Source organism: Copidosoma floridanum, unplaced genomic scaffold (genome assembly GCF_036245765.1).
Source record: "Copidosoma floridanum isolate Cflo_tuat_1 unplaced genomic scaffold, Cflo_Japanese_pri ptg000031l, whole genome shotgun sequence".
Classification (NCBI taxonomy): Eukaryota; Metazoa; Arthropoda; class Insecta; order Hymenoptera; family Encyrtidae; genus Copidosoma; species Copidosoma floridanum.
The window spans coordinates 1,158,751-1,175,729 of record NW_028321908.1 but is presented as its reverse complement, the minus strand read 5'-3'; the positions used below and the strand labels follow the sequence as shown (position 1 = coordinate 1,175,729).

The 16,979-nt window shown below is 34.5% G+C and overlaps 1 protein-coding gene across 1 annotated transcript in view; it reads right to left on the bottom strand.

Annotated features, from left to right (window-relative positions):
- Positions 1 to 16,979, bottom strand: part of LOC149373390 (polypeptide N-acetylgalactosaminyltransferase 2-like) — a 270,464-nt gene that overhangs the window by 69,367 nt on the left and 184,118 nt on the right. The window lies entirely within an intron of this gene.

The window sequence follows — 16,979 nt, the reverse complement described above, 5'->3', positions numbered from 1 at the left end:
TTAAACTGAAGGCCATTTCTAGATGTACTGCCCAGGTAGTCATACAAGTCAATAAGACTCCATATTTTTTTTCTCGACGACGATCTACTGTTACTTCGAAAGGACCGAAGTAATCAAGCCCGCAATGACTGAATGAACGTAATCGAAAACCTAATCTAGCAGGAAGTAAATCAGCTATTTTAGGGTTGGCGGGTTATCGTCGAAAAAATTGACATGTTATACATTGATGAATTAAACTACGTAAAAATTGAATAAGACCCAAAACACAAAATTTTTGTCTTATTCCATTTACTACGATATCATGATTTGCGTGATAAAAAATTTCATGGTAACGTTTTACTAACAGTTTATCGATGTGATCCTTAGTATCCAAAATAACCAACTTTGACAAAGAATCGCTTTCAGTAAAATTCTTTAAACGCCCCTCAGCACGTAAACTTTGAGAATCGTCAAGATAGGGGCTAAGATTTAAAATTCGACTGCTTTTAGAAATGTTCTTTCCATGAATCAAAGAATTAATATCTTGAGGAAATGAATTATGTTAACTTAATTTAAAACAAAACGTTTTTGCCTTTTCAAATATTTCTACCACGCATGAATCCTGAAGATTTTTGAAACTTTTACATTTTTTCTTAATGAATTTAAATACGTAATACAACGTTAAGCAAAGACTTCTCTATGAGAAAAATCTTTATACATCTATAATTGTTTTTTATTTCGTTTTTATGAGTAACTATTTTTTTCTTTTCGATTTCGCATGCATGATCATTCTCATTATTAGAAAGTAAAGATGACTTTTGCCAAAGATTCTCATTTTTACTCAAAAAGGACGGGCCTGAATACTATCTACTCTTAATACTTAAGCTTTCAGTAGTAAGTCTCATCGAAAAGCCAGCCGGATTTCCGATTGATGAGATCCATCGCCATTCTGATACTTACGAGTATTCCTGAATTTCACCTATTCTATTTTGCAACGAATGTTTTGAATTCATGTACGTCTTTATTAATCCAGTGTAGGAGAATTTGAGAGTCAGTCCAGAAAACGCGTCGTGATACTTTAGTGTCATGTTCTTCGTTAATCACTTTTGATATTCTAACTGCTACTAGTGCTTCTTCCAATTCAAGGCGCGGAATCGTTTGTGGTTTTGGAGAAGCTACATGACTTTTAGCAAGAACAAAAGAAATGTGAAATTTTTCTTCTGAAAGGGGAAACCTCAAATATGCTACAGCTGCATAAGCTTTACAGAAAACGTGCAATTCTGCTGTGTCTTGCTAAAAGTTTTTTAATTGATAGCAGCGATCGATAGCAATTGATTTGATTTCGTTCATACCCTTTAGCCATTGTTTCCAAAAAACAAATTCAGACTCATGGAGCTCTTGATCCCAATCAATACCACTACCACAAATTTCACGCATTAGAATCCGGGACCGAATTGTAAAAGGAGATAGAAAACCTAAAGGATCGTAAATGGACATTATTACATTTAAAAATTCTCGTTTTGTGGGAACTTTACTGCCGATGAGAATTTCAGGGGAAATTTTGCTTTCATTTATTTAAAAGTTGACTTATCGTATGAATTTAACTAATGCAAGCCTAACATTTTTTCTGATTCCGAATCTAACAGTTTCTTTGGGGCCTCAGAGGAAAGAACTTTTTCTAATACTGGAGGGTAATTACTGGCCCACCCATGCATTTCCCAATTCGCGTGTTCGTTAATTTCTTTTACTTGAGATAATTCGTCTTTAGCTTCTTTAAAAGATTTACAGCTATCTAAATAATTATCCATGTAACTGTTTTCTATAATACTGTTGGCTGCATGAGAATATCGCGATAAAAACAAGCTAGCATTTTTATTTTTGATGTATAATGCTGTACAAGGTGAAGATTTTGCGTTAAATAACATAGAAGACATCCTAAATTCTTTAAAATTTCTTTCTCCATCCTTCCGAAGAAATCGTTGCGCGTCCCTATCCTCTTCACAAATTTTGATCTTCAGAAACGTATCTTTCAAATTGGCTTTTAACGCAAAAGAATATTGACGAAAACGCATCAAAACTCCAAGTAATGATTTCAAAAGGTCAGGTCCGGTCAAAAATAAATCATTAAAGTTGATAGATTTAGTTTTTGCTGCTGCGTCAAATACTAACCTAACTTTACCTGGTTTATTAGGATTTTGCACATTGAAATGCGGCAAATACCAAATTTTTTCATTTGTGGAAGTTTCTGGAACTTTTTCAGCAAAATTGTTATCTAATAATCGTTTCATTTTACACATATATATTTCAGCAAATTTTTTGCCATGTTCAAACCTCTTTTCTAAAAATTGTAGTCTACGACTTGCTGTTGTAAGTCCGTCTGTAATAAATTCGCATTCGTTTTTCCATAAGAGACCGACCTCCCAACAACCATTAATGAATTTACTAGTTTTTTTAATAGTTCAGTAGCTAAGTTATTCTCTTCAGTAATCTTTACAAAATAACGTTCTCCTAGCGATTCAATGTCAAAGTAACTTTCGATTTGTTTTTCAATTGCTTCTAATTTTTTTAATAATTTTGAATTCTTGCTTGTTTTATTTACCAAGTTAACCTTTTTATTTTTACTTAACCCACCCACACCATGAATTGACCATCCTAATAAGCATTGGGAAATAACTAAATTATTAAATTCTAGAAAATGGAATTTTCGAGTAATGATCAAATCGATATCATTTTGACCTATAATTATAATAGGTATTTTTCTAAACGGAGGGATGAAAATATTTGTTTCCCTTTGGCAATACTTAGATAATTCGGGACTTACGCATTCCATGGGTAGTGCAAGATCATTTACTACTAAAACATCTTTAAGCTTATAAGTTACAAAACTACTGGGTGGGGTCCGAAATAACGACAGTTCACTTCAATTTTGCAGTAAAACTATGAATGTTCATTTCAGTGACGTGTATTCCGACGACAACGATAGCTCAGTTCAGCGACTGTTCAGTATTTCGACAGCCAATCACGAAGCAGTATAAGAAGAAAGTCAAAGTAATCTGCCTTATGATTGGCTGTCGAAGTACTGAGCAGTCGCTGCACTGAGCTATCGTTGTCGTCGGAATACTACGACTTCCTTTTCTTTGTGTATAACCCCGGTTAATTTGTGGTAGTAACAATCGGCTAAGAATATTATCTGTACCGAGGAAACTCTAAGATTAGGAACCAACATACAAACAATGATTGTGTTTATATGTCGGAGGGCGGGTTCGTGGCCCTGTGTAAAAGAGCGAAATTGCTCAACTTTGCCGATTATATACAATACTTAGAAAAAATTTATTATCAAGTTTCAAAATTTATCTGTTGAATAATCAATTAATTCCTGCACCATATACAGCAATTGTTCATTGATTATTACTTTATTGAGTTTTCCTGAATATTTCCTTAATTTAATCAATTCAATAATTTAATATCTTTTTTAACTTATTCAATATTTTTCTAATCTAATATCTTTTTTTATTTTATTCCTGTCCCTTTTTGGGGTTCAGATAATATTCTCAGTTTATTAAATGATTTCAAATCTTAACAGCTATTTTCTAGTTTTTATCTTAAACTATAAAAAGGAACTCGCAATCTTATATGGAGGGGAAGGTTTGCTTAAATAAGTACAATCAATTTATTTTTAATTATCTTATATTTATTCAATCATATGATTCTAAGGAAATTATATCTTAAATTTTTACATGTATTAATTTTATTTGAGTGTTCGCAATTTTTTACGTTAATAAAAAAAAAAACAATATATACTATACTCGACAATTCACTTAAAATTTATCCGCCTTTTTAATAGAAAATTTTACAAAATGACAATTTGAAATTTCCCTCTTTAGTATCTCTGCTTGAACACGTTAGGTTAGACTAATACGAAATTTTATTACAGCCGCGGAAAGTTAGTGTCAGGTAACTACCTATCCGACCAAGTCACGTAAGGTTAGGTCGTTCTCAGGGCCCTTGGGTGTCTTGAGCACTGCTCAAGTCATCAACCCAGGAACTTCGCCTAAGAACGTGATCGCTAACCCTAGTGCCTCGACTACTTGGGGGTGCGTCGTCTCCACGCTTAAAGCGGTCGAGCACCGAAAGTCCAAGTAGGTACCGGTTAGTGGAAGTGTTACCTTGGTGATGGTGTACACACTTACTTTTCAGCTATCGGCCTTCGTACTTCGTCTCTTCCTCTCTTCGTCTCTTTCTCTCCCTTCGTGCTCGTCGCGGTATGGTACCGGTGCACGGGAAAGTTCCAGGTCTGGGTGAGCAACGGATATACCGCGTCCCAGGGTCGCTGGAAGATGAACTGCCTTTGCATTGCGCAATGGTGCCTTTTATGCTAACGTTATTTCCTTTTGAGTAGCAGGTTTTCCCGCATTCTAGCGTTTTCTTAACGTACTAGACGCACATTCCCCGCGCGCGGCGTTCAAATTTGAATTTGAAAATAGGAATTTTTTTTATAAAATGAAATATATGTATGTACAAAAAATTTGAATTGTCTATTAGACGGATTTTTTATTATAAGAAAATACAATAAATAAAAGAATATAAGTATAAATGTAAAGCGTGTATTATAAATTCTAGATCGTAGAAGTGCCCCCTTGAATCTGCCCCCTCTAATTTGTGAAAATAAAAAAAATATTTTTCTATGAACAAATTAGGTTAGAAGTAATGAGTTTTATTTATTGTTATTTACATCGGTTTTTACGTATCTCTGAATGTTTTGTACTGGCTTGAACTTTTTACGGAGGCGATGTGGTCGAGGCTTGTTTAAGGGATGAGGTTGTGTGATGGTTTTTGTAGGTGTAGCGATGGGTGTGGTTGTAGGTGTCAACTTGGGTTTGGGTGGCGTGTTTGTCGTGTTTTCTTGTGTTTTTTTGTTTTGTTGACTGAATTTGGAATGAGGTGGGATGACTATGATTGATTTGATTTTTGGTTGTGTGGGTGGAATGATGGGTCGGCTGATTTGAACAGGAGCGCAGTCAAAAAGTCGGGAGCAGGTGGTTTTTGTTTTGGTTGGTGGTGGACCGAAAAGTGTGTTGAGGGCGTCTCGTAATTTTTTTTCGATGGATATTGATGTGGAGGTTTCATGAAAAGGATGAGTCGTGAGTGGTGGTGGGGTTTGGGTTAGGGGTGGGGGAAGGGGAATCGTAGGAAGGATAGATGTAGAGGGTGCAACGATTGGAGCCTGAGTATTTGTTGGGTACGGGAACCCCATGACCCATTGCTCCGCTCGTATCTGCTGGATTTTCGTCATTTCCAGATGTTCCTCCTTTTCCCTTTCCGTTCGTGCCACGGCAACTTGTCCTCGTTGGTCACGTGGCCCATGGGAAACTGTTTGGAGTTGCTTCTCCCTTTCCTGTAGTTTTTCTAATTTTTTTTTTTATTCTCCTTTCGGCATTCTTTCCCATCTATTAAGGGTTTGTTATTTATGTATTTATGCTTATACGGTTGATATTTGTCCCAAACTACTGACGACACTGACAACACATTTTCCCTCACCTCATGCTGTTTTATTATAATGTGAGGCGCTCGAGGTCCTCAATCGCGATGTCATTTTCGATATCGATATAATCATCGTGTGTCTCCGTATTCGTTTCTCGCGGCGGATTTTTTGTAGGCGACTGTGATGGGTTACGTGGGCCTTCTGATGGACCAAGGTCCATTTGTGACTGGTTTAATTCTCGTAATAATGTCTCTAGGCGTTGTTTAGTCCGCTTTATTTTGCGGTTAAGCCGTTGTTGTTGTCTCTTTGTCCTCATTCTGTGTAAAGTAAGGACGCAATTCAATACCATGAAACATTCCCCTGATTTATTTTGGTCGTTAGTTAAAATAAAGGTGGAGTGATTTATAATTTTAGTGATGGTATAAGGGCCTTCATATAGTTCTGAAAATTTAGCAGTAATCCCGCTTTCCGAAAACGATACTGGGTTTGTTTTTATTAGGACTAGACTTCCCAACTTATAATCTGTGTATTTCTTTAGTGTGTTATGTTTATCTGCCCTTTTCCTTCCTTTTCTTTCAATCCTATTAGCTGCTAAGTTAACTTTATCAATGTAGGGTATTGGTGTTTTATCAGGGGCCTCGATATGCTTATGCCAAAATCGTATAGGTAAGGTGTCTAGTTGTAATTCTGTAGGGGTGTATTCTGTTGTGTCATGGTGGCTTTCATTTATACAATTTTGGATAAAATCTACCCAGTTTCCCCAATTTTTGTGTTTGTCTCTGACTAATACTCGAAAAAATCGTCCTAGCTCCCGATTCACCCGTTCAATTGTATTACTTTGTGGGTGTCGTATAGAGGAAAAACAAATTTTAATCCCGGCTTCTTCGAGTGTTTTCCGCCACTTATTCGCGGTGAACTGAGTTCCGTGATCTGATTGTATACGATTAGGTTTACCATATGTCGGGAAGTAGTGATTGAATAATTTTTTAATTGTTGTTGTCGTGTCGGCTCGCCTAATCGGATACAATACCACAAATTTCGTAAAAACATCGATTACGGCCAAAATGTGGCGCACCCCTCCCCGTGAAATGGGCAATGGTCCATAGAAATCAATCGAAATTAAATCTTTGGGTCCGTCGGGTAGGATTGGTCGTGTTTCAAAATGTGATCCCGTAGTATATATTTTTGTTCTTTGACACGTATCGCAAGTACGAAGTGTTCTTGCTGCAAATTTTTTAAATTTTGGATATGCAAAATCGTCTTTGAGCATTGCTACACATTTATTGGCCCCAATGTGTGCATATAACTCATGCACTTCTATAATAATTTCTTTGGCTAGGCATGTTGGTAGGAGAATTTTCTTTCTATGATTACATAATTGATAGAGGATTTCTCCTTCCAGTTTATACCGGGTATATTCATGTCCATTCTTTATTTTTTCTTTAATGGCGCGTATTCTTTTATCCGTTGATTGTAAGTTTGATATGTCTTTAAGTTGTTTTAATATATTGTTATCCGGTTTTCTAGTTAATATTGTAAATATATTAAATTCCTCAATCCTGTTTTGGTCCTTTTCATATGCGTATCTACTTAATGAATCGGCCGCAACGTTTTCGCTTCCCTTGATATGTGTTATTTCAAAATTATAATCCTGAATGGAAAGCATCCATCGCGTTAATCGGGCACTTAAAAATTTGCATGACATTAAATATGATAACGCACGATGGTCACATTTAATATAAACCTTGGTACCCAAAATGAAAGAACGGAATTTGTGTAATGCCCAAACGATTGCTAATAATTCAAGTTCTGTAGTAAAGTAATTTTTCTCCGCCCCTTTTATCGTACGACTGGCCATGTATACTACCCTTTCGTTTTCATCTTGATCTTTTTGGCATAGGATAGCTCCAAGTGCGATATTACTTGCATCGGTATACAATACAAAGGGTTTGTTTAAATCGGGGTGATTTAAGAATAAATCGTCGTGGAACAGTTCCTTTACTCTGTTAAAGGCCTGTAAATGCTTGTCTCCCCAATTCCAGGTTTTTTCCTTGCGGATCAATTCCAGTAATGGTTCCATTTGTCCCCAAACACTATGTGAGAATTTGGCACAAAAGGTTACTAACCCTTGAAATCCTTTGATTTCTTTGGCGTTTCTGGGTATTGGAAAGTTTTTTATTTTTTCTATTTTTTCCGGGTCGGGTTTAATACCATGTAGAGATAGCATATGTCCTACAAATTTAATTTCTTCCCGACAAAATTCGACTTTTTTAAAATTTATAGTTATATTTTCGTTTGAAATTCTTTCAAAAAGGATCCTGAGGTGGTTCAAGTGATCAGGAAATGTTTTAGACACACATAAATAATCATCTACAAAATCGATTATAAAATCTCGGATACCATTGAGTAAAAAATCAGATGCTCTAGTTAAAGCAGCGCTACTTATCTTCAAACCGAAAGGCACAACCTTGAAATGGTACGTTCTTTTTTTAAGCGAAAATGCCGTGTATTTCCGTGATTCTTTGTGCAACGGGATCTGCCAAAAGCTTGTTGTTAGATCAACGCTTGTCATTACCCCAATGTTACTACATTTCCTTAACACTTCGTCCATTTCCTCGGCTCCATCGTGATCACTTACTAGTCGTTCATTCAACTTTCGTGCATCAAGGCATATTCGTACCGAACCATCAGATTTTGAAACTATAGTAAGCGGGTTTACGTATACGCTATCCAAGTGTTCTATTATATTAAGTTTAAGCATTCGTTTAATCTCGTTATCGACCTTTTCTTTTAGCTTGGTGGATACAGGGTAAGGGAATAAAAAGTAAGGTTCATCATTAGTGACTTTCAATTTGTATGTGTATGACTTAAATTGTCCCGGTTCTTTACGAAAAATATGTCTATAATGTTTTATTAAGCATTCAAGTTGGTTCTTCTGTGTATTATTAATGTTTTTTAGCTTTCGTAATTTCTCAGATATCTCGTCATCAGATATTTGTAAATCTGTAACCAGAACCTCATCATTGGAATTACTGAGCTCTGATTCGTTTTGGATAAATTCTATTGTGTCTAGTTCTTTTTTATATGTATTAAATTGTATTACCTTATGTTTATGTTCGTAAGGGAAAATAATTTCGTCTTTGTCTAAGTGGATTTCTACTTTATTTTTCTTTAAAAAATCAATTCCTAGTATCACCGATATTAGTACCGATAGTATTTCACCGATAAAAACCGCATGCTTGGAATCCAATTACCGGAAGGGTAGGGAAAATTTTCCATGCATCGTTATATTTTTCATAAGTGTCTTCAGATATACATGTGAGTTTACTCCCCGTATCTATTAAGGCCTCTAGTTCAACGCCTTTTATCTCAATATTGATTTCCGGGCATAAAAAAGCTTTATTGGTTAACTGATTTTCGCTGTGTGGTTCTTCTAGTAGTGTCTGTCTTAAATCTTCGAATACTGTATGTATTTCTGGTTTGACTACTGAACAACTTTTTATTTGATTTTTATGGCAAATTGAGTAAGAATGGCATGCATTTGTAACAATATTAGACTTATTCTCCTCAGTCACTTTTTTTTCAAGCTGGTTATCAAATGGAACCAAAACTGTATATGTACGAGGTATCAAACATTCTTGAGCCTTGATAAGTAGATTCCCTTGATTATTGTTAATTTTCGACATTATTTTTAAATTTTTATTTCCATGTGGTAGCGTGGTAGTGTGTAAGGTGTTTATGTTATTTTTTTGTTCGGGCTTGGATTCATAATTTTTTAATATACTTGTCTTTGTAATGCCCCCTCTGATCGTTGTATCCCATGAAGTATAGGTTTGATAATCTTCAGGGGTTTGGGATACAACGTCTATTCGTTTTCCTGATTTGGGATCTCTTCAATTAAATTTATTTGAGTTCCCTGTGTCCCTCGATTGTATGAGCTACTTTGTGGTCTTTCTACGTATGGTCGATTGGAATTATTATTGTTGTTGTTAGTTTGTTGACCTGAGTTCGTATTTCGGTTTATGGTGGTATTATTTGTATTGTTACCGCGGTCACGCCAATTGCTATTGGGAGGGTTTGGTGTTGAGGCTCGGAAGTTGCTATGATTCCGCGTAGGGCTTGAGTTTATTTGTCTCCCGGAATCTATGTATGAATTTTCTCGAATCGAAATTGAGCTATTTAACGCGCCTACTGCATCCATAGAATCTAAGAGTTTTATGAGATCGTCAATTTTGTTAATTCCCCGAAGAATTATAGACTGCTGTACGACTTCGTCAAAATGATTTGCGAATTTCTCAACGGCCTCCGCTTCAGTGGGTGGTGCTGATAACATTTTCACGTAACTATACAAATTTAACACGTATTCACTACGGCTCATATTATTAGTGGCTTCGTATGCATTCCATTCGAGCGCTCGACGAACTTTAGCTTGTACCGTCGCGTTCCAATATTTGTTCAAAAATAAAGTTTCAAAATCATTCATGGAATTTATTCTTTCTTCGATGTGCTCAAACCAATCAAGTGCCGGGCCTTTTAATGCTTGAGATAATACTAATTTAATCGTGTCAGTTTCTATGGAAGTTATTTCAATGTAAGTTTTTAAGGCTTTAAGGAATTTGATTGGTCGATCACTTGCAGCTGCGCTAAAAGTGGGTAAATCTACTTTCAATTGAGAAACTCCTCTGCCTTGTACGTTATTTAATTTTCGGGTGATGATCGATTCCACGTCTTTTTTGTGTTGGGCGATAGCCTCGTATATGCGATCATCTTCCTGTTCTAAATTGACTATGGCTTGTGTTTGTGCCGTGACTGTTTGATTGAGTTTTTGGAATGTTTGTGTTGTTTTCCCTATGTTTAGTGCGAGTTGATCGAATTGTTTATTTAAGTTATCGAGTATTTCTGATTGTCTAATAAGTTCTGCCTGACGTAGTGCGTTTTTAGTACGTATTTGATTTTGTGTTTGTGTGAGTCGTTCTATATGGGTCTCCAGTGCATCGTACGTATGTGTAAGTCGCATCGTTTGTTCTTTCAGTGTGTTCGTTTGTGTGATGACTTTATTTACTTTGTCAATAATTTGTTCCGAATTATTCTCGGGGTTGAAAGGTAGGATTTCAGCCATTAGCTGCTTTTGGACCCCTATGACCTCGAAAATATTTCCATCATTTCCACCCACTGTATTTGGCTGAGGTGACTCCTCTAATGGAAAAATTCCACTTAAGTTATCTTCGTTTTCCCCGTGGATCTGAGCCGTTACTTGTTGTGTTTCTTCATTATTGCCCCCTCGTCGTGTTTTAACCATTTTTAAGGCAAACGAATAATATAAAACTTTTAATAAAATTTAATAATGTGTTTATTTATAATATAATACAAGCCAAAGTGGTACTAAACTTTTCTGTGACTTTATGATCACTTTTCAAATTCTCTATCGATTCAAATTCGTTTGGAAAATCCCGTAGTGCTCGATAATTCGGGAGTTTTTTATAAATATGTGTAATTTCCGAATCAAGGAAGGTAAAGTATCTGTTAAAATTACAATCAGTTAAATAAAATTTGTTGAGTTCGTTGGCTATTTGAGTAAGGTCTTTTTGTCGGACTAATTTTAATTTATTTATTTTTCTGTTAATAGTATCTATGACTGGCTCTAGGGAATATATGTGTGTGATTTGTGCTTCGAGTTCTAGTAGTTGTTGTTTTTGTATAGCGTTTTCTCTCTCGAGCTCCTCAATTCGTCGCACTATTGCCTGATAATGGAGCCCAGAGTACGCAGTTGGCTTATTATTCGCCTTGGATTTTGGCATCTACAACATATTGCGGGGAAACTAATATAAATTTTTTGCACCCATTCAAACACTCCCTCTTACAATTGCGAGTCCCACCAGGGGTACCATTTACAACTTCCTTTTCTTTGTGTATAACCCCGGTTAATTTGTGGTAGTAACAATCGGCTAAGAATATTATCTGTACCGAGGAAACTCTAAGATTAGGAACCAACATACAAACAATGATTGTGTTTATATGTCGGAGGGCGGGTTCGTGGCCCTGTGTAAAAGAGCGAAATTGCTCAACTTTGCCGATTATATACAATACTTAGAAAAAATTTATTATCAAGTTTCAAAATTTATCTGTTGAATAATCAATTAATTCCTGCACCATATACAGCAATTGTTCATTGATTATTACTTTATTGAGTTTTCCTGAATATTTCCTTAATTTAATCAATTCAATAATTTAATATCTTTTTTAACTTATTCAATATTTTTCTAATCTAATATCTTTTTTTATTTTATTCCTATCCCTTTTTGGGGTTCAGATAATATTCTCAGTTTATTAAATGATTTCAAATCTTAACAGCTATTTTCTAGTTTTTATCTTAAACTATAAAAAGGAACTCGCAATCTTATATGGAGGGGAAGGTTTGCTTAAATAAGTACAATCAATTTATTTTTAATTATCTTATATTTATTCAATCATATGATTCTAAGGAAATTATATCTTAAAATTTTACATGTATTAATTTTATTTGAGTGTTCGCAATTTTTTACGTTAATAAAAAAAAAACAATATATACTATACTCGACAATTCACTTAAAATTTATCCGCCTTTTTAATAGAAAATTTTACAAAATGACAATTTGAAATTTCCCTCTTTAGTATCTCTGCTTGAACACGTTAGGTTAGACTAATACGAAATTTTATTACAGCCGCGGAAAGTTAGTGTCAGGTAACTACCTATCCGACCAAGTCACGTAAGGTTAGGTCGTTCTCAGGGCCCTTGGGTGTCTTGAGCACTGCTCAAGTCATCAACCCAGGAACTTCGCCTAAGAACGTGATCGCTAACCCTAGTGCCTCGACTACTTGGGGGTGCGTCGTCTCCACGCTTAAAGCGGTCGAGCACCGAAAGTCCAAGTAGGTACCGGTTAGTGGAAGTGTTACCTTGGTGATGGTGTACACACTTACTTTTCAGCTATCGGCCTTCGTACTTCGTCTCTTCCTCTCTTCGTCTCTTTCTCTCCCTTCGTGCTCGTCGCGGTATGGTACCGGTGCACGGGAAAGTTCCAGGTCTGGGTGAGCAACGGATATACCGCGTCCCAGGGTCGCTGGAAGATGAACTGCCTTTGCATTGCGCAATGGTGCCTTTTATGCTAACGTTATTTCCTTTTGAGTAGCAGGTTTTCCCGCACTCTAGCGTTTTCTTAACGTACTAGACGCACATTCCCCGCGCGTGGCGTTCAAATTTGAATTTGAAAATAGGAATTTTTTTTATAAAATGAAATATATGTATGTACAAAAAATTTGAATTGTCTATTAGACGGATTTTTTATTATAAGAAAATACAATAAATAAAAGAATATAAGTATAAATGTAAAGCGTGTATTATAAATTCTAGATCGTAGAAGTGCCCCCTTGCAATACACGTTGCTGAAATGAGCATTCATAGTTTTACTGCAAAATTGAAGTGAGCTGTCGTTATTTCGGACCCCACCCAAACTACTTTATATTTCTAAGTCGGTATTTTTGTTTGATAAAACAAATGAACTCTCATTTCCAAAAATGTTTAAGGTGACTCGGGACAGCATCGAAAACAGTGTTAAACAAATTATTATTTGAAACAAAAAATTTCTCTTCATTCTACTAGACCTTTTATAAAAAAAAAACAAACAAAAATGTATGAGTTGAAGTGATAAATTAACAAAAATTAATTATTCTTATATAGTGATTAAATCATGTATGTCCTACTTTACCATAAAAGTTAAATAACTTCAGCTTTAGCGGGTCAGAATTGAGTACGCACTTGTTTTCGAATAATTCCACAAATATAAACGTTTTCTCGTACTTTCTAATGTTACTGGAGTTAGAGATATCACAAACATTAAAGTTTGGTAGAATTGTCAATGTAAGTTATGTGTATTAAGGAGAATTTAAATCATAACCTCAAATTTTTCGTGCGCGATTGTCTTCTATGCGGTGGCAGAGAAAATATGGATTTGTATTCAAAAACTATTTAAAAAATTGAATCTCACATTTTTCGACTACCTATCACTAAAATTTAGATTCAGAACGTGACAATACGTAATGTAAGTGAAGATACACTCTCCCCATTTCAAACAACTTTTATCAGTTTGTAGGCTAAAGTAAGCTTCAGTTCTTATTGTTTTATCTATAAATAGTTAGTTTATCTAGGAATAATCACTGTAATAGCAATATGGACTAGATTACATGTAATTAAATTGGAAATTGGGCGTTTGTCCAGAATTAGCTTAATCGATGTCCCGAATTACCTTAACTAAGTGTGTCCTGTTACAGTTGAATTAGACATAAGTTAAAAAATTTGATTTTTAAACACTTATAAAAGAACAAATCAATAATTTTTTTTTTAATTGATAGAAAAAAAATGTGCGCTAACGGTTGAAAACATTGATTTTACATACTATTGTGATATAGTTTTTGAAAAACCGAGGATGATAATTTCACACCGTCAAAAGTGTCCTGATACACCTCAATTTACCTTATATTAATACTCCATCTGTTGTACTAAATAAAGTTAAGGTTAATACACGCTCTATCTTGTCATTTCGTGAACTGCTTCGTATCTCCGTTATCCTCGAGCACCGAGGTTTGGCTCACCTACGATAATCCCCAAGTATATCATTTCAGCAGTCTTCCAAAATTAAAACTAATTTTTAACCACCCTTGAACTTCGAGATAATTGATTTTTTTTGCCCTTTGTTATTTCCAACCAAATACGATATACTTATGTAAAAGGGTTCAACAGCAATGTGACTAAAAGACTTATGCTAATGATAGACTATACTTTGAGTATGAATGTAAGATTCTAAATGTCAAGAATCATGCTGGTGAGTCATAGATGATAATTTTGAGAAAATTGATATTTCGCCTCAATTATTTATTTATAATTTTTCAATCGTGTGAACAATAATATATTATTGCTATCAGTTGTTATGAAGGTATGTATATATAATGAATTCTGCATTCCTAAGATCGTGCTGGCTAGAGTTGTAACCTTTTTTTTTAATAATCGATATTTCCCCCTATTGTATTTGTTTATCACTTTCTTATTTATAATAGATTAGTACTTAATTTAAATGACGTACATAATATTAACTTAAAATTATAGTTTTGTGTTGGGACCGACCCTAAAAATTTTTTTTCTACCATCTCATGGGACCCCTTGTCACCACCTACTTGCCAATGACTCCATCCGCCATTTTCGGTTTATCCATTGCCTGCTAGCTACTGTCTAATAACCAATACTAATATAAAATCATTTTTTGTCTAAGTCATACCTTTATAGGCATGTTCTGTGCTATAGTAAGGTTCGTAATTTTTTGTTAATTTGTATGTTCATTGATTGTTAATGGATTGTTTTGGTTCGACTATAAGTTACACCCATTAATACGTTATTCACTTAATTAAACTTTTTTTTTTTAAACTTAACAAACCTTTTCTTAAAGTAGCAGCTATTATACGTATAAGCAAATATTTATTTAATTTTTATAATTGGGTTATTTTTAAAAAAATAATTGTTTCAATTTTTCTTATATTTTTAGTTTTTCTTAATTTTTCTTATATTTTCTTTAAAGTTTTCATTTTTTTTTCGTCATTGTTTTATTCATACGAGGTTTTATAGATGGATATGAGATTTTCATTTAGGCTTATTCTTTCTAAATTGTTTCATTTGTGAATAAGGTAATTTTTTAATTCAAGCTACATTCATTGGCATGTAATACTACCTTAGTTTAAGTAACGCAGTCCTACAAAGTCTTTTTTAAAGCCTTTAGTGTGTGTGTATAGGTGTGTGTGCTCGTATGTGTATGAATAGTGTGGGTTTTATATTCACCGTAAGAATAACCTCAGTGCCCCCCCACTCGTGGTCAAAGTTGGAATTCTGAAGGTACGGAAACGTTTTTTTTTTTTTTGTATGATAGTTAACAAACATAAGCTTACGGAAATGTTATTATACTATCAATTATAATATTCTGAGAACCAAAAAGCTTAGTGGTTCACAACATTATTACACTCTTTTAATCAGTGAGTATAAGTCTAATCTTACAATTATATAAAGAGACAGCGTTTGTTTGTATGCTTGCAAAAACCTTAAAATCTACTGAACTAATCGATCCGTAAGTTTGACAGAAGTTCAGTGACAACTTCTAATGTGTCATAAGCTATTATAATGAATTATAACTTCAATAGAAACGTTGTTATGTTACTTATAAAAACTAACTGTAAAACAGCTCTGAAAGGGAGTTTTAACTTTTGATCACTAGAAGGTGAGTGGTTATGTTTTCAATATAACTTTACATTGACTGAGCCGCTCCCGTCATCAATTTTATGGAGTTACTTTAATGAGTAAAAGTTCGTAGTAAGCTTCAGTAACGTGTGACATGCACTTCAGCACATAGTCGATGTTGAGTGATAACACATTTCCTGAAACTTCATATCTCATGAAACTTTGACCGTTCCTGAGAGTATATGGTAAGGAAAAAAGCTTCAATATATAATTATATAATTTGGCTTTTTTTTTGTTTTCTCAGCTTCTCCTCCATTCCAACTAAAAAGTATTTTGTTTTTTCAATTTGTATAGTTAAAATATATCCTAAAACTCAAATACATCCTAAAAGAATTAGTATCACGTAACTGTCGACAGAATACGCCGTGATCTGATTAGTCGTAAGGGACGAAAGGTGGTACATTTAAATGTACAAATGAGATTAAGTAGACAAGCGCTGACTACATCTTGCGCTCTACAGGCTAATCAAGATTGTTTTATTCGTTTGAGCTTAGATTTATTTTTAAAATTCAATCATTGAATTTAGTTAAAATAATTATTAGAAATATGTTTCATCAAAAAAGTTTGGAGGGTTGGCGCGCGGAGCGCGCAGGAGACGAAGCCACCTAACATTCTAAACATTCATGGATAAGAAGTGGACAAAGCCACGGTAAAATTTCCTACGTTGTACATTCTATAAACATTTGGATTATACAGAAGTGTTGTAGGAAGATATATTTCAATACAAATATTTCAAACATTTTATACAACGCAGGCGAAGCCACGTCGTGGTACGCTAGAAACTTACAAAATTATACTTTTAGTTTCCTAGTTCAATCTATGAACAGAAATATTACAGAACTCCGACTGATCGATAACCACTAGTTCGTCTGACACACAAGTACGATGCGCGTAGAGCAGAAGAAATCACTGCTTTGGTACTTCTAATATTTATTTGTTTACGATTACTGACTAAATCTGAACAATCTAAATTATGACACCATTTTTTTCTCTCTAACTCCTATTTTTCATACTCATACACATGTAGTTAATTATATGTCTTTAATTTGACAATATAATATAATTTGTGTATAAAAATAAATTTTTTAATAGGGGTGAATAACAAAAATCTCGAGGACAGCGGGTTTATAAATAATCATGTGAGTTTGTGGGGTGCAAATTGAAAACACAAAAATCTGTTTTTATGTAGGGAGATTTGAATGAGCA